Consider the following 12,605-nt stretch of genomic DNA (forward strand, 5'->3'; position numbering starts at 1 on the left):
AGATGAATTTAGGCGCAAAACTAGGATGTGTGCGCAGAACTACCTTATCTTTGTGGACTGCAACAAAGGGTCTAGAACAGAGTGCCTGTAGTTTGCTAACCCTTCTGATAGAAGTGATAGCCACCTGGAAGGCTGTTTTATAGGTCAGGTCCTTTGGACTTGCTTTATGCATAGGCTCAAAGGGAGCTCCCATGAGCCTGGTTAAAACCACATTTAGATCCCATCCAGGGGCTGGGTGAGAAATAGGAGGATAAATCCTCTTAACCCCTTCCATAAAGGCTTTGATCACCGGTATTTCCCACTACAACACTTTGTTCTGATGTGGTGTAGGCTGACAGCAGCCAGATGAACCTTTAGGGAATTGAAGACTAACCCAGTGTCCAACATTTGGGTTAGGTACAGCACAATTTGTGTGGGTGAGCAATCAATGGGATTGACGCCCTTGGAATTGCACCAGATAACAATACGTTTCCATTTGCTGGCACAGCAATAACATGTGGTTCTGGGGGTACCTGGAGGCGTAGTCTTGGCATTGGGCGTTCCGAGTTGCGGACAGGTCAATCTCTGGGAAGCCCCATTCTGCAAAGACGTTGGACACAATGTCTTTGTGCAGCCGCCATTCGTATTCTTCGGGCAGAGGAAAATCTCTGCCGAGTACGTCTGCCAGAAGATTGAGTTCCACTGGAACATGATGGGACAACAGAAACATCTTGTGTTTGAGAGCCCATATCCAAATGTTCTGGGACAGCTTGGAAAGCCCTGGAGAGTGAGTGCCCCCCTGTTTGTTCAGGTAATACATAGCTGTAGTGCTGTCCATTAGAATCAGCACTGTCTTCCCTTGCAGTTGCACTTGAAAGGCTTTCAATGTCTTGAACACCGCTAATAGCTCCAGTAGGTTTATATGGTTGGACGCTTCTTGAGGGGACCAAACTGTGTGCTGTCTGCTGAAGCAGAGGAGCTCCCCACCCTGTGAGAGATGAGTCTGTAGTGAGAGTGGCTTCCACTGCAGGGGTGGTGAAGGTCATCCCCTTCAAGAGGTTTCTCTTGACCACCACTGCAAAGAGAGAACGATGGCTGGCAAGACAACTATTAGATCTTCCCGTTGTCTGCTGGCCTGACACCACTGGCTGTTGAGCCACTCTTGCATGGGACGCATGTGCAGGCACGCGTGGGGAACCAAGGCTGATAGTCTGCGCAGGTGTGCTGCTGCCACTGCCAGGACTTTGGTAAACACCCTTGGGGCCGAGGCGATGCCGAAGGGGAGTACCTTGAATTGGTAATGCCTGGCCTGGATCATGAACCTTAGATATTTCCTGTGCGCTGGCAACATTGAACTATGAAAGTATGCATCTTTCATGTCCAATGTTGCCATGTAGTCCCCCTGTTTCAGCAATGGGATCACCTCTTGCAATGTTACCATGCAAAACCTCTGCGGTTTTATAAACTTGTTAGCTGGGCGCAGGTCTAGAACAGGGCGCATGGTGAGATCCTTTTTGGGTACAAGGAAGTACACTGAATAAATACCCTCGTTTACCTGAAGAATAGGGACGGCTTCTATGGCGTCCTTTCCCAGCAGTGCTTTCACCTCTTCATTCAGGATCTCCAGATGGTCAGGTGAAGGACGCTGTGAGCGCGGCGGTCTGAATTGTGGAGGTCGGGCAAATTCCACGCAGTAACCGTGGGCTATCGTCTTTAAGACCCATTGGTCTGAAGTTATCCCCTCAGATGCCATGAGGAAAGATGTTAATTGTCCCCCGACTGGGGTGACATGGGTGGTGACCTGGACGTGGTGGTCATTTCTGACCAGAGGCTGTGGCTCCTATGGGATTGGGGCCTCTACCTCCGCCGCGTTTCTGGCCCCTTGAATGGTAGTATGCAAAGCTTCCAGATGTTTGTCTGGTGTTGAAGCTACCCGTGCCGTAGTTGTTTTGACCAGCACAGGCTTGCCCTCGAAAGGACCGCCGAGAGTTATTACCCCTCTGGGAGGAGGGTTTCTGCGTAATTTGTTGCAGAGACTTTAGAGTCTCATGCTCTTTCTTGGCTGTTTCCAAAGCCTCATCCACTGCTTTCCCCGAAGAGGTTAGACTCCTCAATGGGTTTATTAATGAGGGAGGCCTGAGCTTCATGTTTAAACCCTGATGTACGCAGCCAAGCGTGTCTTTTCAGTAAGGTCTCTTGGGCCAGGGACCTGCCCGCAGTTTCCGCAGTGTCCAGAGTGTTCTTGATATGCTGGTTAGCTTGTCTTCCCTCCATTACAATGGAGGGAAGTTTTGACTTTGCGGGTTCAGGAACCTCTAGGAGGCCTTCCTGGAGCAAGTTCCATTGGGCGTCGGCATAGCTTGCCAATACTAGTGTATTATTAGCAATCTGCGTAGTATATGCAGCCGCCGTCATGACACGTTTGCCAAGGGCATACAGTCGCTTGGATTCCTTGTCCGGTAGTGATAGCCACAAAACATCAAGTGCCTAGTACCTGGCACTATGCCACAAAACATCAAGTGCCTAGTACCTGGGCAAACGGGTTAGCTCTGGGGGAACCGGAGCGAACAAATTACTCATGTTCTTTTGGAAGAATTATTCTTTATTTTTCCCAGAGCAGAGAGGGAACCGAAGTGGCACTGGCCTGTGGCAAGGGGTACCCCAGCCCTTTTCCGAGTGGTAGTCACTACCAATGAATCTGGGACAGCGTGTCCTCTGATGTATAAAGGGTCGGAAGGGGAGGGCGGAATAATTTTTTGACTCTTGGGTTCACCGCCCAAGTTTGAGCTGGTGACCCTTCTCTTGATGGAATTAAGGAGGGGGATGGCCTGGCTAGATGGAGGTTTCTCCTTAAGGATATCCTCTACAATATCCTGCTCAGGTACAGCTTCTTGAGTGGAAATTTTAAAGTATTCAGCAGCTTTTTTCAACATGCCGTTGAATGCCATTTGGTCATCTACAGGAGAGGCCTGCAAGCTCGGGTGGACGGAGGAGAATCCAGGCACAAAACCTCAGTGTCCTGATCTTGCAGTGTCTGTGGGTCTTCACCTTCCTGCTGGGTTTCTTCCCAGTTGTCTGTAGTATCCTGTTCATCCTTAACTTTGTAGGAATGAAGCTTCCTCCTCTTCATTATAAATGTCCCTATATGAGTCCATGTGGATAATGTCTTCTTGCTGAAAGGTAGAAGACTGATCTTGAATTTGGAGGTTAGGGTCTACCCGAGCCCTTTTCGGGGGAGGATAAGAAAAAACTGATAATCCATACATCCTTCGAACTTCTCTGTAGTACATTTAGTGGACCCAAACGGGCCTATGGGTGGAAGATCGGTGTTCTCCACCCTACGGTGTCGAAAAGAGTCTTAGGGTGTCGGAAAGAGGCTCTTGACTATCTGCGTACTCATTGTAAGAATCGGGATCCCAATCCGTTGAAACTTTTTCAGCGGCTTGTCCCATAACTTTAGGGGGAACCGTGATGAGACCTACCGCCGCAGTAATTCTTTCGATAGTCTCTGAATCGGCGTGAGACCGAGGCTCCGATGGTTTATTGGTAGGTGTAGTACCTTCCGCGGTGCTAGAGGGCCTAGCGGTTGGTTTTTCGGGGTAGAGGACTAGCCATAGATTTGAGGCCTATAGCGGCCTTTGGGACCATTGAAGCGTAGGATTTCCGCGCTTCGACATGTAAACTTTTTGGAGCAGCGCCCTTACTTGATTTAGATTGCCCAGTCGCAAGACGCTGCTGCGGATGCGGGGAAGGCTTTGGATCTGAACGATCCGAGGGAACCAGCAAAGTTTTTGGCGGCCCTGTTGGCGCTTTCACCTTTTTCGACGACATCAAAAACAGTGTAGGGGTGGTTTGCTTAATGTGATGTGCTTGTACGCCCCTGTCGCCGGGTGTTGTCCCTGTAGCGAGACCAGAGTCAGGTCTTAAAGCGTCGGGGACAGGCTTGGCAGACCTAGAAATGTCCGCCTCGAGGTCTATAACATCCGCAACGGATGTTTGGTCATCCGAAGTACCCCTGTCATTTTCAGTGGGTGTGGTGGTGGGGGAAGGGAGTTCCACCCGCAACATACCGTCCGTGGCCCACCGCTTTACACAGCGCTCCTTAAGGGTCTTAGGCCGAAGAAGTTTGCAGGCCGCACACCGCTTCTCGTCATGCTCTAGGGGGAGACAGGCATTACACGTCCTGTGTTCGTCCTTCCAAGTATATCTGACCCTACACTTAGGGCAGAATCTAAAAGGAGTCCTTTCCATAGCTAAAGGGAAGGATGACCAGACCGAAATGGAAAAGAGGGGAAAGGAGGAAAGACATACCGACAATATGGGCACCCCACTCTCCTTACTGTATAGGTCAGCCAGAGAGCCTGACCACGTGGAAAATCCGACCGCTGGATTTTAGGCACCGAAATCCACAGCCGTAGCGAATCCCTGTAGTCTTTGTCGAAGATGTTCTTGGTGAGCGAAGTGACTTAACGGGGAATAACCGACAAGTCGGTAAGATAAACAATGTCTCTTGTAAGAGCTCTGCTATAGGGTGACCAATTATCTGGGCAGAAAAAAACAATCTGAGGGACCTCGGCACATTTTGGGAACACTACACGTCTCGCTAGAGATAGTGTTACGGACATGCCTATGCCGACGTCCCCTTTCGGTCCCCGAAAGACAAGATGCAATACTCCGCGGTTACCACTGGATGTCGGACCATATGCACAGCATGTGATTCTAAGCAGATTAACAAGCATCAGAAATATTGTCATTTTATGTGCTGAAATTAAGTCTTTATTCCACATGAAGGCAATTTGTCAGACTATTTTTCAAATGTAACGCATTCCTCCTTTTTAGCTTCCAAATGCACAGTAATTCAAATGTATACATTTCATTCCATGTTCACTTCACACAAAGTCTGCATCAGCAATACCACATGTCCTTGGAATTCATTGGACGCAGTTAACAATATTCCAGTTCCAAGTCTCACTTTCCTTCGACAGAAAGTGCCTGTACATTCTAATAAAATGGAGGGAGGCCCATTCACTAGGCCTTATGTTAAAATCACTGTTTTGTACTGGCTTTGAAATTTCAATGGAACCCCACACTTAGCCAGCTTCACTCTCACAATGGGGCCTAGCATGGCCTCTCCATCTCTGTCGCTGTCATTTTACCTCCACAGAATGCCCAGAATAAAGTCTGCAATCTCTCTCCACAGCCCTCGATTGGCTGCGGCCAGGATGGCATCAGCGCTGACCTGTCTGAGATGCAGGACTGCATTAGAATAACTTGAAGCACCAGAAGAGGAAGCCTGAGGCTTGGCATTCATAGATTCTGCTGCTATAACTGAGGATAATGGCTGTATGTGTACCATCAGGATAATATAGTGTCGCCCTTCACCTGCCTGAAATTTGTATCCAGCCTTTTGTTGACTGGATGAGTGGAGCGTGGTTTGAGCCGTCCCTTTAGCCAGTGCTTCGACATTTTTCTGTAGCGGGATGCTGGACCAGGCCTCCGCTTTAATGTTGAGCACTTCCCCCAAAACCCCTGATTTCGGCTGCTCCTTCTGCGGCTGAGGGATACCCAGGTATTCAGCTAGGCCTGCCATTCTGTTATAGAAGGCCCTCGCTAGAGGCGTGTCTTGCTCTTCTTCATCAGTGTTCTACTGATCTCCCGCATTAGCCGGCATCCCTGGATCCGTAGGGGGGCATCTGTCGGTGCTGAGAGCATTGGTACCGGTACTGAAACCTGTGTTACCACAGGCACAGGTGATGGGGGTGCAGTAGGTTGCGTAGGCGCCAGCTGAAGAGGTGGCGCGGGAGGCAGCATGTCGGGTATTAGGCCCTTCAAGATGTTACACATTCACAGGGATCTCACGAGGGACAAAATCCTGTCAAAGAAGTGGTCCTCACAGGAAGGCTGGGCCTGCAAGGCCGCCAGAGGTGAATACACCAGTTGCCCGCCGCCCCGGCCCAGAGAGTACACGCCCTCATTGTACAGATGTGGACCAGATGATCCGAGTCATTGAACACAGTCTGCCCCGACTGTGAGCTTGCGCCTCGTTTCACTCAGTTGGTGGGCTTCTGTTATGGCTGGAATACTTTCCCGCTTTTGGGGGTCTGGCCTGGCCGACATCTTCTAGTGGTTAACGCTGGCCTGGATGCCTGCCCCACCCTGAACCTCCGGTGCGTGCCTTATAGGCTGTTGGCACTTGGCCATGGGGCCGGTAGTGCTATGTGCGCTGCGTGTAGTCACACCATCGGGCCAGTGCTCAGTGGTAGAGCTAGGCCCATCGGGGATGTAAGCCTGTACCAGAGCCTGTGGACTCCTCAGCGGTGGAACCCGTAGGCCCTGTAGACCCCTCTGCCGTTAAGCCGGTAGCTGCAAGGGCCTCTGTGTCATGTATGCCAGTGAGAGGGTACGACTGACCCCGTCCCGCGAGCAGGCTTCCGCAGGAAGGAGTCGCCTTTGCAGGGTGCTTTAGAGAAGACAGAGCTTACTTTCTTGGTCTTTTTTCCTTGCGTAATCGCCACCTTGCGAGACGGTTTTTGAAGGACAGGGGTGTAAAATGGTTGCACGCGGAGCACTTCCCATCCATGGTCTTCGCCAAGGCACCAGAGGCAGAGCGCGTGCAGATCTGACGTGGGGCATTAACAGTCGCGCATGATGGGCACCTGCTGAAGCCGGTCACAGCTGACATGCGCCAGGGACAGACTAAAGCACTGGTGGTTGGTGTTCCCAATTCTGAAAAAATAGACAAATGTAAGGTTAGGGATAAAGCTGGTGGGCGGGGTTAAGTGAGCCCGGACTCCTGGGGCTGCGCCCCGCACACCTGTAAATTTAAAAGGAACTTTTTTTCTGGTGTAAAGGGGTTCCATTCCCGTCCCTCGTGAGGAACGCCCATACAGTATGGAGGAAAGGGGACAATGGACTCGGAGTACGTTAGTCACTCCGGTGAGTAACACAATTTAGTTAGCAATCTTTTCACAGAGCCTAGGCTTTAAGAGTCCTTCGCTAGTCTATTTCAGGGTCAGTTTGGAGTTCTAAAAGGCAGACAAGTTGTAGAAAAGGCCTGGAAATCTTCTATAACAGTTACAGTTCTTGTGGGTACAAGGGGTCAGGAACTTCGAAGAAGGCTCCCTGAATGCGTTCCAGTGTTAGACCTGGCTGCACGTGTTTGTGCAAATGCACGAATTATCACCTCAGCAACATAGGAGTAACAGAAGGACTTTAGGTAAGTATTACCACTAGTCCCACAGTACCTTAGGAGCGAAGAAGCTGGATGTCTTCACGATGTAGCAGCTTCAGACCCAATATTCTGTTCCTTGGTTGTGATGACAAAAGAAGGGACTCTGGATGAGATTTCGCATCAGCAGTCGAGAGAGGGGACTCAGCAAATGATTCTTCATGCTCCAATGCAGAGCTGCAGTTTTTAGAGCCTTTTCAGGAGACACCAGGGAAGAACCGTTTCCGTCTGGTTGATTTGCCTCGCTTGCTCAGCTCTACATTCTGCTGAGGGGACTTTGAGGAGTGGACTCTTGCTTCTGGAGGTCCAGCAGGAGTCCACTAAGACGACACACTGCAGGATGGTCCCAGGGTATTCGCCGTTTGTAGCCCAGGAAGATCACAGCATACTGTGGGATGTCTCAAATTGCTGGTTGTCTTGGGACTGATTATGCCCACCAGTCCATGGGAGGAAGAAGTCCTTTTCGGAACTTCCCTGTCGATTCGAAAACGGGTTCAGGACAGCAGCGGTCACTTCAGCAGTCATCACCTGTTACTGGAAGGGGATACAGGCGTCTCTAGTTTTCATATTCAGTTCTTCTGTTCTAGTGGTCGACTTGTCCTCAGCTTCAGGATACAGACCATTTATCCAGGAACCCATCCAATCAGCACTTAAGCTACATTCAAACTCCGGGGGTTGGGGGAGGAACTGCTTCTAGGCACGCATGCCAGAAGACAAAGGACTTCAGAGTTTCAGACTCCAGAGGGACTCCTGCCAAAGACAAGCCAAACCAGTACCTCCGCCATCCAGGACAGCAGAAGGACCAAGAAAGGACAAGCACACAACAAATGGCACCACCAAAAAAAAAAAAAAGAAATGAAGAATACAGCCACCATTGTGGATCAATGTGTAATACATATGTATATGTGTAATATGTATAGGTCTAATACATACATTGTGGATCAATACCCTTCAGTGTACTACAGGGGCTGTGAACACAGCCTGCAGGTAAAAATCACGCAAACATGGGTAGAACAGGACTACTGCCAGCAGCCATTCAGGCATGCTTGCCACTAACAGAAATGTTACAGGAGCAGTGAGAAAGGGGATACAATAATCCCTCAGCACTCCACATAAGGTGGGGTGTGCTGATCTCACAATATACAATGTAGAAAAGATAAAATGTATCCCTTTACCCTTGGGAACATATGTTCCCACAAGGAAAATAAAAGAAAATACAAAGGGTAGCCCAAAGGGCTCCCAGCATCACGGCACAAAAGACGTGCGCTACAAAAGTAAATAACTGACACCTTAGAAAATATGGAGTTAAACAAGACTCCATAAAAGAAAGTACAAAAGTAATGAACAAGGGCTCCCATAGACAGAGTTAAAGAATGACTGAGTGGGTAAAAAGGATCCCACTCCCGAGACAGACCAAAAAATACATGAGTCCAGCAAAAAGTGTTGTGGGTATCAAGAGGCGAAAGATTTGGCATAGAAATTAACAATCTACCCAATAGAGGGTCACTGCAATTAATCATCCTGTGAGAGACCCAAATCAAATACCAGTGAAACACCACTGTGGTTGCAACCCCTGGATCTCCTGTAAACAGACCAAAGGCATGAGACAGTATTTCCCCAATAGCACTTACTTACATGGGGCAAGTTGGTCTTCTATTCTTACCTGACCGTGGGTGGAGGAGTTCTGGTCAAGGATTACTTCCTGGAGACCCCGCGGTACACATGAATTGGGAGTTGCACCATCTTCTTGTAACAAAACCCTTAAACTTACTTTGGTGTGTCACTGTCTAAAGAACTTACCTATTGGCTTGGGCCAAGTCTCCTGTTGGGCGACTTAGGATTGCTTTTACCCTCTTTCCAGGTACATTTCAAATGGTCCTACGTTACCTCTGGTTACTGAACTAGTTTGGTAAGGAAGGACCTATAAAACCTTTAAGTATTACCTCATAAAAGGTATGTGCATACCCAAGATCTGCAATTTAAGTGACGTAAACCTGAGTATTAAGGTGCCTACCATTTGGCATGTTATCACCACTCCTGGTGCATGTCCTGGATTTTAAGGACAACAGTAATTATAGCTACCTAGACTATACAATCTGTAGACATGCTGGTTGGATCACTTTTACTAATTGAATAAGCTATAGAAACATCTTTGATTAATTACACTGAAGATATTGGATGAAGGTTTGTTAGGGAGAAATCTCAAAAATGAGTTAATTCTCTCCACCTTAGAGACTTCTCAGCAATTTTGCTGGATTTTGATGACTTGATTTTTTTGCCTGGAGAGATTGACACCCTTTTCCCCACCCTCATGTATTTTAATGTGATTTTATACATGGTTTCTTTTTGGCTGTGGAGTCTAACCAACTCCATAGGCATCATATTTTACAATTGTGCCACAAAGCACCTTCAGTGCAGTGCCACAGAGAGGTCTTCCAGATTTCCCAACATTTAAATACCTTCTCTGGGATCAACTGTTTCCCAGAGCAGTGGAGTGAAATTGACTTCACTTAGTCCCATAACATTTTAGACCCAGCACACCCGATATTACAATAGAGTGCTGGAGGAGTTACTTCTGTCTAGTTATTCTTGTAGCATTTATGTGTTACCATTTCCTCTCAGAATGGCTGGTGGCAAAGGTTTTTGCATGAACTACCATGATTTACCCTGACCACAAACTGTTTGCAGCTCCAGTAACATTAAATCGCAGGAGCCATCTTTTTCAAAATGGTACTGAGCCTCCCTTGTTAAAATGGTCCTGGGTCTTCTTTTTTTGCCATTTCTTTTTTGCCAAACACTCACTATCGCCGCCCTAATCATGTCTAAAGTACTCCAGCCCTAAAAACCCTACACTTGCTCCCAATCAAACATCGCATCACCTTCAAAACAATATGCATAACGCACAGGGCAATCAGCGGACAAGGAGCAGAATTCCTACAAAAGAAAATAACAGTCTACAAACCAACGAGACCCCTCCGATCGAGCAACGAAATCCGCCTGCAACTCAAACCATACCTCAAGAAAAAACTTGGAGGCACATCCTTCTACCACTTAGCCGCAAAAACCTGGAACAGCATCCCAAAGGAAATAAACACTGAAGATCACCTAAAATTCAGGAAATCACTAAAAACATGGCTCTACGACGACAGACTAAATCTGGAAACTAAACTGGCAAAAAGGACAACTAAACCGAAAAGACATGGACACCCCTGACCGGGGAGAGCAAAGCCCACGGTAGCTGGACGGGTGACATCGGATAGACATGAAGGTACGCATACATATGTAATGTTGTGCTCACACTTGGAGTTTGTACTAATCACCATATGTGTTAAAAGAATGTACCCTTTGTTAAAAGAAGAGGCCTTCTCTTTATACAGCGGCATTTAAGACCTGCTGACCTGGCAAGAACTTGTTTTTAACAGAAGAATTGTGTTTGGTCACTGTACGTCGAAGCATGCTGAGCCTGCTAAAACTATCTGCAGATTACGGGAGGGGAAGGAATGAGTAAGCACAGCCTCGTGTACAGAGATAAGGACACAGAGGGGCACGAGAGAGAGCGAATAACAGATAACAGGAAACCACAATAGCAGATGTTGAACTGTTGACCGTTGATGCAAAGTCATGACTGGGAGGAACCGCCTTGTGGTGGACATAATCTATGTGCAGCAATGTATGACAATGTAAAACAGATGGGTATAAAAGGACCACGATGTGCAGGGCAAAGGGCGGCACTTTGACGACTTGCTTTGCGAGACGGTTGAACTTGTGGCCCATTCGCGAATGCTTGTGTGTTAATAAAGCAATGATTACTCAACTCTATTCTGTTTGAGTTTTTATAGGGTCCCTTTTGTACTGATTATGGTGACGGCGAGAAATCGCACCCACAATTTTGGTGTCAGAAGTGGGACGCGAAGGAGCGACAGTCCGTCACTGGGTGAGGAACGCCGCGGCGGAACCGGAGAAGGAATTGATCACGGGGCCCCAACAACTGAATCCGCACCTTTGATTGCAACCAACGCGTCATCCTTGTTTTTCCGGCTCCGTTGGCGGTGGAACAGCAGGCTGTCGCCCTTCGGGTCCGGAACACTCTGGCGGGACCCTTAAGATAAGTGGTATGGACGGATGCATGATGGAATAAGGAAATAATGATTCAGGGTTTGTGAAGAGGACGGTGGTAAGTCCGTCTATGAAGAAGTAATGTTGAAATGATGATATGATATGTTAGATACGCCAGGAGGATGTATTATTATTGTTAGCCAATAGGTGCATATTTGGGAAAGGTGAGTGTTTTAGGCAATTGCGGTATACCGCCAAGATGGGTCAAACGGCTTCCCACAAGGGAGGTATAGGCAAGAGACACTATGCCCCCCTTGAAGGAACCCCTGCATTTGATATGTTGATTAAACATGGATTGAATTCAACATTGTTCTTAAAAGAATGGTCCGAATACACAAAAGATTTGATTGAGCATAAATGGCCAGACAACGGGTCCTTTGATGTGGACCGCATATCCAAAGTAGAAATAGAATTAGTAAAAAGACGGGTCAGACCCGCACAGTTTGAGGCTATACGACTATGGAGGGTAGAAGCAATGCGCAGGCGCAATGCTCAGAATAAACAAAAAGCAAAGGAGCAGAAGAGAACGGTAAATCAAAAATTACATGATCTAGAGATAAAAGAGAAGGGTGAGAGGCTAGATCAGTTGGATAGACATATGATGATTAAGAACAGTGGGGGTATGTATCCTGCCGTGCCGGTGCCTCGATATGAAGATGTGATAGGGCTAGAAGCAGAACAAACAACGACTGAATTATTGTTTCCAGGAGCTACAGCTCCACCGGCAGACAGTGAGGGTGAAAGGGTGGAATTCCCAATGAAGTATGGAGACCCAGATAGGTTGATAGACCATAGGAGAACGACTACTGTAGAAAAGGATAGAGATGGAGACTTGCAAATCCTTATGACCGGGCTGTATGGCACACCCCTCAATGACAGCCTACGGGACCAATTGGGGCGTTTGACACCTTTGGAATTTAGGACAGTGGCCACTAAACTATATACCTTTTATGAGGGTAACTGTAAATTGAGAGGACAGAGTACTGCGGATCTGCCCTCAGCATATCAGGACGCTGTCGCGTTACTACCAGTGACTGCGTCCAGTGTTCAGTTATGGGGATGTATGTCCGACATAATAGCGGAAGTCATAAGGGGCGGTGTTGAAGGGGAGAAGGAAAAGAGGGCATGGGAAAGAGAGGTGAAGGAAAGAGAAGCTAAACTCAAAGATGCAGACCAGGCGGGCCAAAACGTAGCTAATCGTATGATAGCATCCATACACTCGCAGTCCATGTCCACCCTGGTGAGTCTGATGGAGGGCCTTGGCTGGCCTATACAAGTAAAC

The sequence above is a fragment of the Ambystoma mexicanum genome, chromosome 11, assembly GCF_040938575.1.
Source record: "Ambystoma mexicanum isolate Mex_15411 chromosome 11, UKY_AmexF1_1, whole genome shotgun sequence".
In the NCBI taxonomy this organism is placed as follows: Eukaryota; Metazoa; Chordata; class Amphibia; order Caudata; family Ambystomatidae; genus Ambystoma; species Ambystoma mexicanum.